The sequence below is a fragment of the Bufo bufo genome, chromosome 6 (genome assembly GCF_905171765.1).
Source record: "Bufo bufo chromosome 6, aBufBuf1.1, whole genome shotgun sequence".
Classification (NCBI taxonomy): Eukaryota; Metazoa; Chordata; class Amphibia; order Anura; family Bufonidae; genus Bufo; species Bufo bufo.
The window spans coordinates 242,782,797-242,803,752 of NC_053394.1; the positions used below are offsets into that span (position 1 = coordinate 242,782,797).

General features: G+C 45.2%; 1 protein-coding gene across 1 annotated transcript in view; it reads left to right on the plus strand.

Moving 5' to 3' along the window:
* Positions 1–20,956, plus strand: part of GRID1 (glutamate ionotropic receptor delta type subunit 1) — a 1,665,856-nt gene that overhangs the window by 1,563,545 nt on the left and 81,355 nt on the right. The gene's annotated exons all lie outside the window — the stretch shown is intronic.

The following is a 20,956-nucleotide window of genomic DNA, read 5'->3' on the forward strand; positions in this document are numbered from 1 at the left end:
CTATGTGGCTATATATACACACACTCCAACAAAAGCTCCTCCCCCAACAACAAATTTAACACCTTAATCACCTATGCTCATTTGCAATCAGACAATAGCAAGGACCTGTCTAACAAATTCCTTACCTGTTTTGAAGCACAGTGTCTGAGTATCCACCAGAAACACAGCTGAAATTCTGCTACAGTGGAAAAGCTCTAAGTTAGTCTAAGTTAGTCTCCTGAATATCTCAGATGCACTTATGAATGCAGAACTTTGAGAATCCAGCAAGCTACTTCCAAGTGATGTCTCCTTTATTCAAATACACTCTACCTGTATTATACTCCCAACAGTGCAAGTCCAGATGGCAGGTGCAGTGCATTTGAATGGCTAAGACATCACAACGCCACCCTTCAGTATTTTGTATTGGCACCACCTCCCACCAAAATGGCTAAAGCTGTTTGTTCACATTGTTTGATGACTCATCTGCCACCATCAGGCCCTCCTTGAGTATTTTTGTATTGGCCCCACCAACCACCAACATAGCTATGGCTGATTGTTTGCTGACCCCACCTGCTTCAAGTTTTGTTCCAGGGTAACTTCAAGTTCCCTGTCTCCCATTGGATTGATATCTTTTCTACAGAGGAAAGCATGCATTGGACTGGAGGTCAAACTGGAGGTTATTATGTATAACCCATAAAGTAAGGGTTCAAAATTTATTGATACAACTTAGATGGCATGACACAAATTACCCTGCTAGAATATTGGTGGTAAGGTAGCATTATATGTACAAATACACAATTGTCACAGTGTTTCCTTAAAGGATATCTCTGACAGATGCTATACAATGATATCAGTTAACCCATAGGCTACCACTGTTTTTTATTAAAAATAAATGTAACTGCTTACCGCCACGGTCCCAGGCGCTGTGTTCAGTGGTGACCTGCTGTCAGTGCTTCCCATTCACCACTGCAGTCCTGGGCTCTGTCTGTGTAGGTACTGTTGTTTTGGGATCCACTCCATAGTTTCCTCTCAGCCCTTGCCACTGCATGCTTGCTGCTTGTTCTCTGCAGTACTTACTTAAAGGGCCAGCATGCGTCACTTCCTGTGCTTTATGGGTTAGGTCATGTGACCTCGCTGACCAATCCTAGCCCTCCTGCACATATATAAGTGGCTCAGCCCCCTTCCCAGATGTCTCAGTGTCAAGGTCCTTGTGTCCTGCTAAGGTTCCTGATATATGCTTGTGTTCCTGACTCCTACTTGTATTCCTGGACTCTGCTACTTGTTTGATCCCTGCTTGCCTTGACTATCCTGTTGCCAACCCGAATTGCCTGACCTGTACCTGTGCTGTCTGCCCTGACCTATTGCCTGTTTGACTTCACCTCTGCCTCATCCTTCAGTCCTGCACTGTTGCTCCTGGTTATGACTCAGCCTGCTGATAATGCTTGCACCACCTGGACCAGCTGCCTAGTGTGCCAATCCTCCTCAAGAGGTAGCAATCTGGTGTTCCCCTCTGGAAATGTTATCCCCACCTTCAGGGGTACTATGAAGATCGAGAAGTTCACTTAGACAATGCCCTTAGAGGAGGTAGGAAACGTGGCACAGTGGGTTCAAACTCGCTGGTTCGTGACAATAAATAAGAACAGTAAAATATATATGATGGTATGTCGAAAACCATTTTTCAAATTGTAAAAGGCATTTGTAACTAGAAATTAGTCACACTGTACTTTGAACAAGGTCACAATGTAGTCTTAAATATGATGTCCTCCTGAAATCCAATAATTCACATGTACAACTTTACTTTAACAAAGACAACACCACAAGTCCAGTGACCACACCTTTGGATTGAAGAGACAGCAATAATTGTCATTAAAATCGATGTGTAAGCATAAATAAGCAAAATATATAGTATAACAGATATGAATAGTATCTTGAGTTGAAAGTATCCAGGAGATAGCACAGATCTGCAGTCCAAAGAGTATTGACAAGAAAACAAAATTAGAGGAAGTGCATGAAGATAAAAAAGAAAGGTATAAGAAAAGAGTGCAAGAGTAATGTAGTGAGAATAAAAGGAAAGATGGTACAAATAAGAGATACTGGCAAACATAAGTAAAGGGCAGGGTATGTTAGGAATTAATACTAGATTCTATCAAGGACCATATGTTTCTCATGGCTCCCAAATTGTAATGAATGTATCCAATTAACTATTCAAAAGAACAATTCTGAGTGAATATCTTTTACTTATTTGTAAACATCCAGTAAAGAAGGGTAAGCATTGGAGTGCCAATGAAGGGCTATTTAAACACATTGCCTCTGAAAGTAGGAAACCTGGTGGTTTTGGAAAGCCTAGAGGGGAGACAGTCAATAGGGACAAAAGTGAATCTAATGAAAGTTCCTTGTGAAACATGGAAGAAAGGACATCTCTATCTTGACACCAAAAGGTGAAATGATGAGGCATACCCAAATAATGTGGTCTAAAGACAGGTGCATCATAGCTCCAGCGCAGATTGGGAATTGTCACATTTAGTTTTTGGAAAAACTAGGGGTAGGTAACACATATTTAGTAAATTGTATTGATTCTCCATATACAACATGTATATGGATATACATATCCATATACAACATATGGCTGTACATGTAGTCAGTAAATTTTCTTTTGAAAAATATGTGGTCATCTCTTTTTTTCATTTACAGGACCCTGAACCACACATATTCATGGATGTGCCTTACTTGTCAACGGTATCTTTCTGCCCTACAGTAATGGCTCAAATGTTAGCTATTTTTATATAGCTCTCGCAGGGAATGAAAGTTCATTCACGTTCCAAATAAAAAATGTAATTTAGCAAAATTTCTGTTTCACACAGTTTTTCTCATGGTCATAAAAACTCATTCAATGACTAAATATATTCAAAATATTATATATTATAAATTCAAGATTTGAACAGACTACATATCAGAGAAGTTCAACAAAGGGCAAAAAAGAAAGAAATCCAAAACTATTAAGTCATATTGAAGTTCAAGAAAGCTATGTTTCCGTTAGCAGCCAAGAAAACAAATCCTTAGCAAAGAAGTACAGAATACTGTGTCCAAAACACCATGAAAAAACATATGATTGCTAGAAGCTTTTTTTTTTTTTTTTTTTAACAATTTTTATTGATTTTGTAATGGCATACAAAGTCAAAAGAATAGGGATTACATCAAGGTAACAAATTATAAACGTAACATCAACTGAAAAATCATATGCCAATTTTTTTTTTTTTTGTGTGAACATATAGAAATATATCAGTACAACAATAGAGATGTCCCGAACTATTCGCCGGCGAATAGTTCCAGGCGAACATAGCTTGTTCGCGTTTCGCCGTGGCGGGCGAACATATGCGATGTTCGGTCCGCCCCCTATACATCATCATTGAGCAAACTTTGACCCTGTACCTCACAGTCAGCAGACACATTCCAGCCAATCAGCATACCCTCCCTCCCAGACCCTCCCACCTCCTATCAAAAAGCAAGGACAGCATCCATCTTAGATTCATTCTGAAGCTGCAGTGTCACAAATTTGACTAAGTTGTAATCGCAATGCGATTAATACAGGTTATATTAATCGCATTGCGAATTCAACTTAGAGCTGGGTTCCTAATGGTTGTATTGCTAGAATATAACGAAGATTGAGAATATAGTGCTATATTCGCTATATTCGTCAATTCTAGCAATACAACCATTAGGAACTCAGATCTAAGTTGTAATCGCAATGTGATTAATACAGGTTAGATTAATCGCATTGCGAATTCAACTTAGAGCGGGGTTCCTAATGGTTGCATTGCTAGAATATAACGAAGATTGAGAATATAGTGCTATATTCGTTATATTCGTCAATTCTAGCAATACAACCATTAGGAACTTAGCTCTAAGTTGAATTCGCAATGCGATTAATGCAGGTTATATTAATCGCATTGCGAATTCAACTTACCACAGTCTGCGTCAACTAAGTAATTTTCTATGGGCGTTTTGCCATGGATCCCCCTCCGGCATGCCACAGTCCAGGTGTTAGTCCCCTTGAAAGAACTTTTCCATCACTATTGTGGCCAGAAAGAGTCCCTGTGGGTTTAAAAATTCGCCTGTCTATTGAAGTCTATGGCGGTTCGCCTGTTCGTGAACATTCACGGAAGTTTGCGTTCTCCGTTCGCGAACGGAAAATTTTACGTTTGCGACATCTCTATACAACAATCCAAAGTGCCTATTGTGGGAAACGTATGGGTACATACCAGAGATATATTATATTATGTAAAGTGCCTATAGGACTTCCAAAGAGTCCAAATGGAAAGGAAAACATTTTTAGACTGAAGCTCCCAATGTGAGCCAAAGGACAGAAGAGCAGTTTCGGGAGTGCAAGGGAAATTGGATTGCCAGATAGTGTTGCTCAGTTGAAAGATCTTTTTTCACCAAACAGCTATAAGGGGGCATTTCCACCAGATATGGAAGAACGTACCGCTATCAGATCCGCATCTCCAACATAGGTCTGGGATAGTAGGATTGAAAAGAGAAGTCTTTTCCGGGATTTTATACCACCGAGGCAAAACCTTGTATCCATTTTCATGCACTCGGACACATCGCAAAAGCTTATGGGGAGTGCTGAAAAGTTTATAAATTTCAGCCAGTGAGAATTGTCTCCCCAGATACTTTTCCCATAGACCTATTACAGCCGGTTTGACATCCAGGGAGGGGAGATCCAGTTTTTTGTACAGTGTGGAAATTAGTTTAGAAGGGTATTGGGAGCTCGTCAATAAACTCTCAAACCAATCCTGGGGATTCTGAGTATTTAAAGATTTAGCCCAATGAGTGATTTCTTTTCTGAGGAAATTTGAGGAGTAGACTATTTGAGTGAGGAATATTCAGACTCACCCTAAGCCTAGATTCTGAAAAGTGCAACCATCTGTATCTAACAAATCAGTTATCGGCATGGAAGAAGATCTAACCCCAAGAGGGCATGAGTCTTTGGGGCAAGAGAAATTACATCTTTAATTTGGAGAAGAGGGGAGGGGAGAACAAGAGTCCGATGGGTGGCGGAGAACCACTCACATACCTTCAAGGTAGAACGTACCATAGGATTAGGAATAGAGGAGGGGGCCGGGAGTGGTCGGTCCGCTAGCAACAGGGCCCTGAGAGTGAAAGGAAGATTTATATTCTCCAGGGGGAGCCATTGCTTATGAGGGGAGGACCTGAGCCAGTCTACCATTCTAAAAAGGTGTATAGCTTTCATATATAGTTCAGGGTCAGGAAGACCTATTCCACCAAAGTGTTTGGGCTTAGTCAAGGTAGAGAAGATTATTCTAGGTTTCTTTCCTTGCCATATGAAATGGCGTATATGGCTGTTCAAAGTCCAGAAGTATGATTTAGAAATTGCAATCGGGAGTACCTGAAGTAAGTAGGTGAGCCTTGGAATCACCAATGAAATCACCATATTTTTTCTACCAAACCAGGATAGATATGGGTAGTCCAGTGAGTCCATCTGAGCAATGATGGCCCCCAGGAAGGGAGTGTAGTTAAGATGAAAGAGGTCCAGTAGGTGAGGGGATAATTTAATACCTAAATAAGTTAAATGTTGAGTGGACCAATTGAATGGAGAGTCTAGTTGGAGAGCGAAGATTAGAGTAGTGGAGAGGCCAATGTGAAGAATCTGGGACTTATGTGGATTAACTTTAAAGTTAGAGAGGGAGCTAAGTCTCTGTAAAAATTATATACTGGGAAAATATTAAGGGCATGGATTTAATAGGATTTGTGGTAATAAAGAGGTCATCAGCAAAAGCTGCTAATTTAAAATCTTCAGAGCCCACTTTCACTCCTAAGATATTCCTCTCCTGTCTCAAGGCTTGCATAATAGTTTCCATCACCAAGACAAAAATGAGGGGGGAGAGAGGGCTTCCCTGGCGTGTCCCATTCTTAATTGAAAATCAGGCATAGATTAGGTTATTTACTAGGACCGAAACAGAGGAAATTTCATGCATAGCAAAAACAGCATTGATATAGGGGGCTTTAAATTGAAACTTAGATAGGGTATGTTTGATAAAGGACCAGTCTATTCAGTCAAATGCTTTTTCAGCATCGGTACCAAGGAGCACTAAGAGCAATTTATTGTGTGAGGCGTAAAAAAGAGCATCAAGAACCTTGGTAGTATTGTCTTTCCCCTCGCCACCTTTTACAAACCCCACCTGGTCAGGGTGGATCAAATCAGGGAGGAAGGATTGTAGTCTAGTGGCTAGCATTTTTGCCAGGAGCTTTAAATCTATATTTAATACATAAAATAGTGGTAGGTTGTTGTGGCTCACTAGCAAGTAGTTAAGGTATGGTGCTGCAAGCTCATATAGAGGGAATCACCCCACCCTCTCTTAAAGGCAAATGTAGTAATAGAGTAATGAGCGAGCACTCATACACTTGGCAACCAAATTGACATGTGCAGAAAATAATATATAAATTTTATTACTTGTATTTTATGGGGATATAATAAATATTTTCTGCACATGTCAATTTGGTTGCCAAGTGTATGAGTGCTCGCTCATTACTCTATTACTATATTTAATACATATATAGGACAATAATTAGCGCAAGAGTTAAGGTCCTTGCCCTCCTTAGGGATTATGGTGAACGGGCATTAGTCATATCAGCTGATAAAGGTTGGTTTTGCATGGCTAGGTTACAAATGGGAAGTAAGTTAGGGAGCAAGAAGTTTTGGAAAGTAGAATAATAGGTGGTAGGGAATCCATCTGGTCCAGGACATTTGCCCTTAGGGGAGGTTTAAGAGCTAGGGTGAGGTAAGCTAACTTTAATGGTTTCTCCAGGGCCTCACGTTGAGTAGGAGACAGTATTGGGAGATCTAAAGTATCTAAAAAGGTAGTGGCAGATGTATCTCTGGCCAAAATAGGTTTATCTCCACTAGGATGTTGCAGATTATGCAGAGATTCATAAAAAAGCCTAAATTGCTCGGCAATAGCATCAGTAGAAAAAACTGATGACTTAATGAAAGCCACATATCTTGCTAGCTTCCTACGCTTGATGTGGTGCATCATAAATTTAGATGCTTTATTGCCGTGGACAAAGAATTTGTGTTGAGATGACAATATCTGGCTGATTTCTTATTGAGAAGGATTTTAAGCTCTGTCCTAAGAGAGGTGAGGTCAGATAGGTAATGGGTAGCCAGTGATCTTTTATGGAGCGACTCTAGAGCATGTATTTGGTCTAACAGTGAGGAAAGGTACTTATCAACCTGTTTCTTTAAAAAGGCGCACTTAAAGTGGCCTCTGATGAATACTTTGTGGGCATCCCATAAAACTTGGGGAGATGTTCCTGGGCTATTATTAATGGAGAAGTATTCTTCGAAAAGGGAGGTGAAGTGTTTCCGGTGGCTAACGCTACTCAGTATGGACTCATTAAGCCTCCACATGGAAGACCTACCTGGGTCAGATGAGGGCTGTATTGTGCAAAAGACAGGGGAATGATCTGAGATAATGATACTTCTGATCCTCGAGTCAACACAGAGATGCAATAGCTCCTTGGACATAAATATATAGTCAATCCTAAAATAGGAGTTCCCTGCAGCAGAATAAAAGAAATAGTCAATGCAAGAAGGGTTGAATAGTCTCCAAATATCAATGAGACCCATCTCATATAACCTAGTGTTAAGTTTTTTCAATAATCTTGCAGAGAAGGGGGATTTTTTGGAGGATGTATCAATGAGAGGTTGCAAAGCCACATTAAAATCACCCGCCAAGACAAGAGTACCTTCATAAATAGATTCTACTAGAGTCAGGACAGATAGTAGCCATAAGATCTGGTCAGAATTAGGTGCATAAATATTGACGAAGGCATACATCTTATGACCAATGAGGCCCTTCAAGATTATCTTTTGGCCTTCAGGGTCTCGGGTATGAGTGGAATAAGTAAAAGGAACATCTTTCCGAAAGCTTATACTCACTCCCCTTGAGGCTGCACCATCTGCCCCACAGTGATGCCAGGTAAGGAATCTAGAAAAGGAGAGGTCTGGGTATTTACCATGTTTGTAATGGGTTTCCTGGAGGAAGATCACAGAGCATTTTTCCTTCCAGAGAAGGGAGAATATTGGAGATCTTTTGGATGGAGAACTAAGTCCCTTTACATTGTAAGATACTAATCGAAGATCAGTCATGGATAATAGTAGGAGTAGGTACTAGGGGAGTAGGTCTCTGAGCATCAACTGACAGCTGATTTTGTAGGATGTACCCACGCGTTCCACACCTATAAGAATACCTATATATAGGGCATAGTTTTAAGTTAGCTCCCTGTATGACCATGCACCTTAATGCAAGTTACCTAGCAGTCAGTGACACTGCCTCTTCACTGCTGCCTCCATTGGTCCTGGTAGTCATTTGACTGGTCACTTGATCACTGGAATGCCAGTAGCAGGAGCCTGCTGATAAATTTATCTATAAAACCTTAAAACTAGAGAAGCACTATATGGTTGAACTTGATGGACTAATAATTATGCTAATGAGTGGAAACGAACCCAAGGGGTGGAATTATCTATGCTGGAGTTCATTTAAATAGAGCCCCAATGACACTCCACTTTCTGGGGCTAGAATAGATTCATAACAAGATAAAGGTATATTTGTAAATTACATTAGGATAGCTATACAGATATTGCAACTGTTGCAAACAATCCTGGTTGGTGGCGGATGCCCTTTAAGTACAATACAAACAAAAATAATTGCTAACCTAAAAATTTAAAAGCAAATACTAAAAAAAGTTTGAACTGTGAAACAAACTTCTACTTAAATAGCTAAGGTGTGCATAGTCCTGAAGACGCCAGACCTGAATCAGTTAAATGTATTTTCTTAGGAATTACTTACTAATTTTGTAAACGGTACAAATGATATCCACCCAAGCTTTAGAGAAAAACATTATGTTAGCATTTATGTTATGACTTCAAAGGGCCATAGAGGAGGTCATTGTAAGTTATTCCTCTTCACAATATGTGTTTAATAAGAGTCTGTAAAACAAACAAGTCATTAATTCTGTTAAAGCATGAAAGAACAAAACATTTCATATATGCAAATTATAATACTTTTTTTTTTTTCTCATAGGAACTACATCTTATGTGGTTTAGCTATAATTTTCTTTTAATGTCAGTTGCCTGGCAATTTTTTTTATGGAGTAAGAAGAACTGTGTTAAACAGAATAAGCCTTTTTTTTATTCAATGATTTTTATTTTTATTTTTTTCATTTGCTGTTTGGAACAGCTTTCCTTGTTTGATAAAGCAGCCTATACATTCACATAATTCATGCCATTGGTGATGGATTCATGTTCATGCATTATTTATGCAAATGTACAGATAAGAAAGCCAGGGCCTGTAAATTCACATTCTTTTGTGCTTAATCTTGAGCCATCTGTTGCTCTGTACTTTATTATTTATCACATAGATATGAAAAAATAATATTCTAATGAAGTCATGATTACTCTCGGCAAACAGCATGTTAGACAATACACAATATATTTTAAATAAATGTATATATATATATATATATATATATATATGTGTGGTCAAGGCTGCAGGGGACTAGGAACCCGACTGAAGGCAGTTTGCCTATCTCACTTACCGATACCGAACCTATCTAAGATGGATGGTGGTGTGCCCTTAGCTATGAGCGAGGGTATGCCTATAAGGGGGCATACCCTAGGGACCTATGGAAGAAAGGGGAAGGGAGGATGGGGCACCGGAACTGCACGTGCACAGGTAAATAGGTGGGAGGAGAATATAAAGACCTTCCACCCCTCCCACAATTGCAGGCTGAGTATTCAGCCTTCCCTATTTGTGGTCAAGGCTGCAGGGGACGAGGAACCCAACTCAAGGCAGTTTGCCTATCTTACTTACCGATACCGAACCTATCTAAGATGGCTGGTGGTGTGCCCTTAGCCATGAGCGAGGGTATGCCTATAAGTGGGCAAAAACCAAACCATTTAGTATGTAGCAATTTATTTGAAACAGCAACTTACAATGCCAGGCTGGAAAAATCTTTAAATATCCCAGCCTGTGGGTTCGGAACATAACGAGCAAAACAGGATGACTGCCAGCGGCCCATTTTCTGGATAATGTGGGCAGGAACCCCATGTCTAGAAGCTGAAGATGCAGCTCCAATGCGGAAGGAATGTGCAGAGATGAATTTGGAGTTGAAACCTAAACCTGAGGCCAGGGTGCGAATGTGGGAGATGAACTGCGTTGAAGTGAGAGGTCAGTTTTTGAAAGGTAATATCGGTCTATCTGGTGAGGAGTTGCCCAGAACAGACAGTAACTCCCCGAGTCTCAAAAAGCCATTAAAGCTGAGATACATCGCTGCTTTAAAAATTGTACTGGTATAGGGCCCAAAAGGATTGCCGTCTAGGGAGGTGGACAGTTTCCTAAATAGTTCTCCTGAGACTGGCTGTCTACCTAGACCTGGATTCTTGGAACTCTTCAGTATGCCACTTAAGGTTGCTTTGATTGCCTGTGAAGCAAACAATGACCTGCTGTCTGGGTGTCTTAGCATGTACTGGTGCTGCACCCCGGCCAAATATAACCTGATTGTGTTATAGGAAAGTCCTAGTTCTTTATGACAGTAGGCTAGAAAAGCCATAATGTATGTAGTTCTGTTGACGTTATTCCTGGGATGACGGTTTGTGAATTGGATAAATGTATTCCAGCCAGTTGAATGATAGGGATTTGTGGATGAGTGACTTGGCTGCTGAGATATGACTCATTAATCCATTATCAATGCTGTGAACGCTGATGGGGATAGTCCTGTCTGTTCCACCTCCGGCATAGCCTGAAAGAAATCGGGGAAATTGAAACGTGATAACGCATCCGCCGCCAGATTAAGTGCCCCCTGGATGTGCTTACATGAGAAATGAAAATTGTGATGCAAGGAGAGCCACACTAATTTACGAATGAAGGGCAAGATTTGTGGAGACTTTGACCTGCATTTGGTGAGAATGGCAACTACTGCTTGGTTGTCTGTGATGAAGGTGACTGGGGAGTTTGTCCAAAGCCTACCCCAGACCTGAGCTGCCGCCACTATTGGATATATTTCTAGTAACGGAGAGGACTTTAAAGATTCTTTGACTAATAAAACTTCTGGTGGCCATGAACCTGCGAACCATTGATTACCATATATTGCTGCGAACCCTCCGGATGCAGCTGCATCAGTGAAGAGAGTGGGTGAAGTGGGGCTCCATGTTGGGACAAACAGGGAAATGCCGTTCCAACTGGACAAGAAGAAATTCCTCATGGGTTGATCGGCTAAGGCATCGTTGTCTAAGTAAATGAGAGAATCCTGTGCAGGTCTGTGGGGAGCAGCTGGAGTAGTCTAGCTATGAAAGCCTTGCCTTGTGGCATGACCTTGGATGAGAAATTTAACATCCCCAATAATGATTGCAGCTCCAACTTGGTGAGTGCTCTGGAAGTCGCTGATTTTGCTATAGTTTCTTTGATTTTAGCTAATTTGTCTTCCGGAAGCCTGGCCTGAATTGCATCGGTGTCTAAGACAATGCCCAGAAAGGTTACCAAAGTGGAAGGACCCTCGACCTTTGAGGGTGCTACGGGAATGTTAAGCTCAGAGAAAATTGTTAAGAGGTTGTTGAGTTTGTTGGGACTATGGTCTGGATGTTTTATTAGTAAGAAATCATCCAGATAATGGATAACCATGGAGCAGCCGGCATGATTAACCAAAATCCAGTGGAGGGCCTGGGCGAGCTGATCAAAGAGCCACGGGCTGCTTTTGGACCCAAATTTTAAACGATTTGCAAAGTAATAGCAACCCATCCATTTGATTCCATAAAATTTCCATAGCTGTGGGTGAATGGGTAGCAACTTGAAGGCATCGGCAATATCAGCTTTGGACAACCAGGTTCCCCTGCCCAACTTGATGATAAGCTGAATGGCTTCGTCTATGGAAGAGTATTGCATTAAGAATTCTTCGGAAGAGATGAGGGAGTTGAGGCTGGGTTTACCAGAAGCATGAGGCGCTGACAGATCGTATATTAAGCATTTTTTATTCGTGAATTTTTTGCTTACGAGCCTGATGGGACTGACCCTCCAGGAATCAAAAGGGGGCACGGAAAAAGGACCTACAGTATAAGGAAGCCCTTTTGTAATTCAGATTTGATTTGATTAAGGTGTTGACCGAATCCGGGTCTCTGAGTGCTGAAAGGAGGTTGGGGCCCTCCCAGGTGGATTGAGGCAGAGCTACCAACCCTGTATGAAAACCCTTCCTGAAGCCGGACACTAGGAACTGTACAAAATTGGGATCGTGATGGTCCTGTAAGAGGACTGTCAACAGGTCCACATTGACCCCGCCTAGTCACGTATTCCTAGATGACCTTTGAGGACAGGTGGATTGAGGATGGGCCCTGAAACAGATCGAGCAGACATGGAGGGCCATACACATGTTGTAGTTGCAGATCGATAAATTGTAGTTGTGGCAGGGGCTGAGGTGTACATTGACGTGGAGTCGGGAGGGATGCCCATCACCCTCCATGAACCATCTGGCTGAACTGTGCCCGGAGCCAGTGCGGGGTAGGCCTGAATAAGTGGGCCACCCAAGAGAGTGGAATGAAAGAAAGAAGGGTTGGGAGGGTGGGGCATGAAGCGACCGTCCTCAGGGTGAGGTCGTGTGGAAAGATATAGCCAGCAGCCCCGCCCACAAATACAGGCTGTAACCAGCCTTAATACTTGTGGCAGGGGCTGAGGTGTACATTGACGTGGAGTCGGGAGGGATGCCCATCACCCTCCATGAACTATCTGGCTGAACTGTGCCCGGAGCCAGTGCGGGGTAGGCCTGAATAAGTGGGCAAAAAGACTACCCACGCTGTAGGAGGGAAATAGTTAATTGAACCGACCGGCACGGGAGGTAACAAGGGCCTGAGTGATTCAGGCAGGAGCTGGGCTGTTAAATGACCTGAGCGATTCGGGAAGGCACTGGGTAGTTAGTAAAGTGACGGTCCAGGATGACAGCGGAAGAGCAAGCTTGGGTGATCCAGGATGAGAGAGGCAACGTGGGCCTGAGCGATCCAGGATGAGAGAGGCAACGTGGGCCTGGGCGAACCAGGATGATGGAGGCAGAGTGAGCCTGGGCGATACAGGATGACAGGAGCTGGGCGAGCCTGGGCGATCCAGGATGCCAGGAGCAGAGCGAGCCTGGGCGATCCAGAATGACAGAAGCAGAGCGAGCCTGGGCGATCCAGGATGACAGGAGCAGAGCGACCCTAGGCGATCCAGGATGACAGGAGCAGAGCGAGCCTGGGCGATCCAGGATGACAGGAGCAGAGCGAGCCTGGACGATCCAGGATGACAGGAGCAGAGCGAGCCTGGAGATCCAGGATGACAGGAGCAGAGCGAGCCTGGGCGATCCAGGATGACAGGAGCTGGGCGAGCCTGGGAGATCCAGGATGCCAGGAGCAGAGCGAGCCTGGGCGAACCAGGATGACAGGAGCAGAGCGAGCCTGGGCGATCCAGGATGGCAGCGACAGAGCGAGCCTGGGCGATCCAGGATGGCAGAGACCGGGCGAGCCAGGGGACCCCGGATGACGTGAGAGTGTGTCAAGAAGCAGGGCAAACAGACGGAAGAGGTATGCAAGAAACCTGAAGAGTTCGGGAAGTTGATGAGCGGCTACTTGGCTGATCGGGAGGACTGAATATCAGACAGTACCGCAGCCCTGCTTGTTTTGAGAAAAGAGTGCCCAAAATGGTACATTAGGAAACCGGAAAAACAGCACGGCAACAAAACCCCACTACTAAGACAACATTCATGGATTTAGCTACACTAGAGGGGATAACTTGTGTTACATCTGGTAGCAGCAGTGGAAGGAGCAGTTTCTGGCCCCAGTCGAGGAGGCATAGAGCAATTGTGCAGCAATTGATTGGCACTTGTGGGTATAGGGGTCCACTGGAAGTTCCAACTTAAACTTAACCTGGGCTAGTGGTAGTATGGGTGATGGGAATCAGAGCAGCAGTCCCTGACCCTGCAGCAGTGTCCGCAAGGCAGCACCTTGCTGATCGCACCGGTGTCTGGACTCTCCGCTGCGTTCTTGAAGCCCCTTTTTTTTTTTTTTTTTAAATGTTCTGTTCCCAGGAATAGAAGCTCTGGCATACGCTCCCTGCCCTCTCTGTCTCCATACTTGAACTCCCCCCCTAGCAGACGCAGGACCAGCCCACTCCCACCGGAATGGAGAAACAGGCCGGCCAGCCCGGTGCCTGCCAACTGATGCCAACCATGGCTTCTCGGCTGAAATGCACTGTGAAATAAATGAAAATAGAAAACAATACATGCAATTATACCTAATTACAGTTGTAGAAACCCCCAGGTCCGGTGTACTGAAGAAGTACTTGTACCAAATAGATTTCATTATTATTTTAATAAACACTGCTTTAGGAGAGCCGGGAAGAGAAGGAAGATGAGGGAACGGAGGACCGTGGACGGGGAGCAAGGAAGGATGACAGAGGCAGCGAGGGCCTGGGCGATCCAGGATGACAGAGGCAGCGAGGCCTGGGCGATCCAGGATGACAGAGGCAGTGAGGGCCTGGGCGATCCAGGATGACAGAGGCAGCGAGGCCTGGGCGATCCAGGATGACAGAGGCAGCGAGGGCCTGGGCGATCCAGGATGACAGAGGCAGCGAGGGCCTGGGCGATCCAGGATGACAGAGGCAGCGAGGGCCTGGGCGATCCAGGATGACAGAGGCAGCGAGGGCCTGGGCGATCCAGGATGACAGAGGCAGCGAGGGCCTGGGCGATCCAGGATGACGGAGGCAGCGAGGGCCTGGGCGACCCAGGATGACAGAGGCAGCGAGGGCCTGGGCGATCCAGGATGACAGAGGCAGCGAGGGCCTGGGCGATCCAGGATGACAGAGGCAGCGAGGGCCTGGGCGATCCAGGATGACAGAGGCAGCGAGGGCCTGGGCGATCCAGGATGACAGAGGCAGCGAGGGCCTGGGCGATCCAGGATGACAGAGGCAGCGAGGGCCTGGGCGATCCAGGATGGGAGAGCCAGAACGGGCCTGGGCGATCCAGGATGACAGCGACAACGTGTACCAGAGATAGCGTGTACCTGGGTGATCCAGGATGACAGAGCCGGAACGGGCCTGAGCGAACCAGGATGACAGGGACAACGGGTACCAGAGATAGCGTGTACCTGGGTGATCCAGGATGACAGAGGCAGAACGGGCCTGGGCGATCCAGGATGACAGAGCCGGAACGGGCCTGGGCGATCCAGGATGACAGGGACAACGTGTACCAGAGATAGCGTGTACCTGGGTGATCCAGGATGACAGAGGCAGAACGGGCCTGAGCGATCCAGGATGACAGAGGCAGCGAGGGCCTGGGCGATCCAGGATGACAGAGGCAGAACAGGCCTGGACGGTCCAGGATGACAGAGACAACGTGTACCAGAGACAGCGTGTACCTGGGAGATCTAGGGTGACAGAGACGGAACGAGCCTGGGTGATCCAGGGAGACTACAGATGAAGTGTGAGAGTGAGACAAGAAGCATTTAAAATGGACAAAATTACGTGTACGTGATACCTGAAGAAATTCAGGAAGCTGGGCAGCAACTTGGCCGAACCGGAAGACTGGATATCAGACAGTACTGCCGCCCTGTTCATTTCGGAAAAATTTAACAGCACCTGGATAAAGACAACAAGCTCATGAAGACAGCCCTGAGTCCGAAATGGCACATAAGACAACCGGAAAACAGCCGCTGCACCTGGGAAAGGAAGGGACCGCTTAAGGGTTATCGCGCCCTCCCCCATACACGCGGCAGGGCGGTAAAACACGACAGTGCCACCCGCATGTGCACGGGAGGGAGGCACGAGACAGCTGTGCCAGGTACCCGAGCATGGAGGGTGGCACAACACCGCCAAGCCGTGTAATGTGCACAGAAGGGTGGCACAAGATAGGGGTGCCGAACACGCGTGCACAGGAGCGCGGCATCACACCACTGCGCTAGCCAAGCGCACAGGAGGGCGGAATAACCTGCGGTGTGATGTATATGTGCACAGGAGGGCGGCACAACAGGTGTCGCGGACATGTGCATAGCAGGCGGAAACCGCGGCCGTGAAGTAAAAAATGAGCGGTGTGATGCACATGCCTGCTGGTAGAACACTAAATCATACAGGGGGCCAACCTTAAAAGTATACCTGTAGATAGTTCACACCAGTATACAGGAAGTGTTGATGGAATAAGTTACTGTCATACAGGGCCTGATCTTTTAATTAATACCATGTTATGACCCATGAGTCATATAAAATGTAGCTGGGCATGCTGTTTATTATTTATTTATTTTTTTGGATAACATTTACAGCTCTGCTAACCCTAACAAGCCGGTTGCTAAGGAACTGTGGCGCCGGCTGAGCCCCACCTGAAGCGTCGTGGGTGTCGGTCCTGTCGGACCCCAACTGCGGACAAGAAAACGCACCTGTAGCGAGGAGGCTCCCCGGAGCTGGAGGTGAGAGGAAGACCGGCCGGGCCCGGCCGGGCGGCGGACGAACGCTGCCCCCAGCTGAGGAAGCCTAGAGCGCAGAGACTTACCCGGAAGTGACGTGGACGTGAACCGGAAGTGACGGAACGGACTGAGAAAGAGCAGCATGAAGCGACCGTCCTCAGGGTGAGGTCGTGTGGAAAGATATAGCCAGCAGCCCCGCCCACAAATACAGGCTGTAACCAGCCTTAATACTTGTTGCATACCTGGGTTTTGCCAAGAAAGACTAGGGGTCTGCCTAATTTGCGGCTTTTGGCAGTCCGGGTGAACCAGAAAAATACCTATCTTGAGGGGCGGGACTCAGGTTGGGACACCATTCAGATGAATGAAGTATGGACTGACACGAGGCGAAGGCTGGGGCCTTGAGCCCTGCAAAATGCCTGCAAAACAGCTCCATATCCATGGTGGCCCAATTGGTGACATGCAGTAACTGGGCCAATGCGGTGGCAGCATTTGCGGAGAAGGAACTATGGTAATCGTAAAAAGCATGGCCACCGTATTTGTGCCCCAGGTCTGTGACCCTGTATAGATAAGCATCCAGTTCCTCCCGTCTACCTGGCTGTGCTGAACATATGATGTCTCTGAAGAGACAAAATGCCAGTACGAACTCTGGAATGGTGAGTTTCTTATTGAGACAGACATCCTTGGATTTAAGGACAATGGAAACATCACCGCAGGCGATAGTCCTGCTGTCTAGCGAGTCATGGGTGGTGATAAGGATGGATGCAAGGTTTACATCCTTGCCCGCCAGGGTGGCCATTTTAATGTTGTCGGGAACGAAATGTGTTGGGGCTATGTCGGGGGCCCCAGAGAACCTACCTGGGGAGAGTGGGAGGGAAGTAGAGGGACCTGGGATGGGTAAGGCTGGACAGCTGGAAGCGGGGGCCCTAGCTTCCACTGCGAGCAGTCTGTTCTGTATGTCGGTGACCGAGCTGGAGATTTTGTTAATGGCAGAATGCAACTGCACCAGAGAAAGTTGTATTGTGGACATGGGAACCTGCTCAACCGCTGGAACGGTTGAGTCTGTAACCAAGAGGCTGTACAACTCTGTCTTCCGGGCGGATGCTGGATGACGGATCCCTCTTCTGTTCAATTTGGCAATCAGTTTGGAGATCGTCCAGCTCATTAAAGACATGTTGCTTGTGGGTTGCGAAACTGCTGTTTCTGGGACCGATAGTGCGTCTTCTATGTAAGACAGTTGTGACATGATTACACTGCGGAACGAAGCCAAGCTATTATTGTCAAAAGAACACGAAATGTCAAAGCACCGAAACGTGAAGAGAAGAATGGAAAACGTGATATTTTACAGCGTAAGACAGCAAGCCGGCAGCGTGGAAAGGTGGTGAATTTGGTATGACGTGCCAGCAAGCAGGCACGGTGTATTAAGAGGTATTAACCTTTTTTTTTTTTTTTTTTACCTGGGTCTGGATTGCCTAAACCTGAAAGCACGGATGCCGTAAGGGACATTACCGTAAGCCTGAACGACTACAAATGTGGTCTGGACATGCCAGATGATAGGTAAATGATGAGGATGCCTGAGTACATAACAGGAGAAAAATATAACGTCATGAACCAGAGAAAAGTCTTTAAAAAAAAGAAAGGGGGCCCGGCGACCGGCCTTACTGGGGTGATAGGGTTCAGGAAACGAAACCTGAATGACAACACAGGCTGTGATTTTTCTTGAATGAGAAGGGGGTGTGGAACAAAAAAACAGCCGACATGCATAACCTTGGTGAATGATGTACCTAAGGTGGGGCACTAGGTGGATGGAACGTGATGGTGGAGTTAAATGACGGAAGGCTATGAAATGACAAACGTGGCTGCGTGAAGAAAATGGGCCAAAGGAGGTAGTATGTTTGAGCGACGTAGGCCTGGAACGTGACTGGCTAGACATAGACATGACAAATGTGGGTACTGGAAAAACGTGAGCGACCAGACATTAATTTTGACAAAAAACGTGAGCTTGGAAATGTAACCGTCTGAAACATTGTTTTTACAAATGTAAACCTGGAACGTACCCGGCTGCAACATTAATTTAGCAAATGTAAGCCTGGAACGTACCCGGCTGCAACATCAATTTTAACAAACGTAAGCCTGGAACGTACCCGGCTGCAACATCAATTTTAACAAACGTAATCCTGGAACATACCCGGCTGCAACATTAATATAACATACGTAAGCCTGGAGAAATACCCGGCTGCAACATTAATTTAATAACGTAAGCCTGGAACGTACCCGGCTGCAACATTGATTTACCAAACATAAGCCTAGAACCAAGAACGGCTAGACATGATTTTTTATTTTTTTTGCAACATGGGTTTGGAAGCAGGATCGGCTAGGCATTGACATTAGAACAAACGGGAGACTGGTAACGTAACCTGTAGGAAATTTTTTAACTGAGCGAGGTGAGCCTGTAAGGTGACCGTAAAGTGATTATTTGTAAAAAAAAAAAATTTGGGGGACGCATTTCTCTACAGGTCCACTAGGTGGCGATATAGGTATTTTTTTTTTTTTTTTTGAACAGAGGGAAAGCATTCTGCATCCTCTGGGTGGCAATAGAGCCTCTACCGAGCTTGCTGATAAGACGAGGGCTCCACCCTGGCATGTGTACGCAGCGGTGAGTGGCAGTACCAGGCTCTGGGAATGTGGGGACACGGGCAGCGGCACATGCAGAGATGGGGGAAGGGGCGCCTGGCACTACTGGAGGAAATGGCTGGATGGCAGCCTAAAAAACCTGCCCCCCGCTCCTTGGGGACAGCTGTAGCCATCGCATGAAAACAGGCATCTGCCGCTACTGTGTACTGGATCAGGGTGGTCTTGGGGTGGGTCGGACATGCTGTGCCAGACTCCGGAAAGTTTCCCTGCAGACAGGGACCAGGACGGCATCCTGAAACAGGGGGGCAGACTGTGGTGCATGGCAGCACTGTTTGGGCCGCACCACGTGTAAGGAACTGGCGGCGTGTTGTAGCCATACTTACCGGAGTGCTGTATGTGAGCCAGCCGTGTTGCGAATAGGTAGGTAACTTACCCAAGTGGAGTCTTGAGGCAGCGCGCAGGTTCAGCTCAATGCACCGGAATTGCATGTGCACAGTTGAATAGGTGGGAGGAAAATATAAAGACCTTCCGCCCCTCCCACAATTGCAGGCTGAGTATTCAGCCTTCCATATATATATATATATATATATATATATATATATAAAAGTCAAAAAGATGGGCAGCACTCCAAAAGATAAAAAAGTACAAAAATCTTTATTTACCCAACCAGGACATGCAACGTTTCAGCTCTATGTTGGAGCCTTTCTCAAGCAGTGCATACAGACAAAGAGATCAGTATATTTAGCAATCTCAATTCATGTGCCAATTCATTGCAATTTACATAACATGTGCAATCAATTCATAACAATTTACAAACAATCATGTAATAGTATAGTGAAACAATAAAAAAATTAATTAAAACTAAGATTTCATGTATCTTATAATCACATCATGTGTAGAAGTGATTGAAATACATTCAAAATATGAGAGAAACTCCATATATGTACATAATCAGTCTCCTTATCATTATTAGTGCCATATATGATCAATAATATAAAGTGCTGAGTGCTTACTGGATGATATCGCTAACGAAGGGTGAAGGAGGAGTGATTAGGCGAATGGCTGCCATCAGTAGCGTGGCGTGTAGTCCGGCATGCCTAAAGCGCAACTGCACATGTCAGGATGACGTGTGTTACTCCTTTCCAGATTTCGCCGCCCTCATTACTATGCAGTTGTGCACTGTGACTCAGACGCAGAGTCAACCATTTTGACTGCGGGAATGACACATAGGGTATCGGGCGCATGCACATTCATGCAGGACACATCTGCTACACACAGGATCGAGGCTAAGGTGCGCAAATCCGTGCAGCAATTAGAAACTGATGGCTATGTGGGGTCAGATGCAGGCTACCACAACTAAATAGAAATGGAGCCTCCATCCGTGACCATGGATCAATTATGAACCTGCACGTCAATGCAGGGTCACACTGTATCCATGATCATAGCCCGCCTATTGCCACCTTTTCAGAGGGTTCTCCTCAATACAGATCCACGGTCCATGTGCATAACAGAATATGGCCAAAAGGTATAGAGAATAAACGCTAAGTATAAGTAGTAATAATGACTGCACGCCATCACTTGGTATAGCCTCAAACTTCCTCTCTCCACACTCTGTGACATATCATCTGTAATAAAAAAAAATATATATATATACAAAGTGAAAATTTGGAAGCACCAACCAATATTGGAAATGGGTGCTAGCTCCTGAAGGAAGGCTTACACAAAATATGAAACTGTAAAGCAGAGCAGCACTCCAAAGTTGTCATAAAAAAGGATGTGTTTATTCACCCATAAGTGATGCGACGTTTCGGCTCCAACATGAAGCCTTTCTCAAGCAATGTGCACAATGTAAAG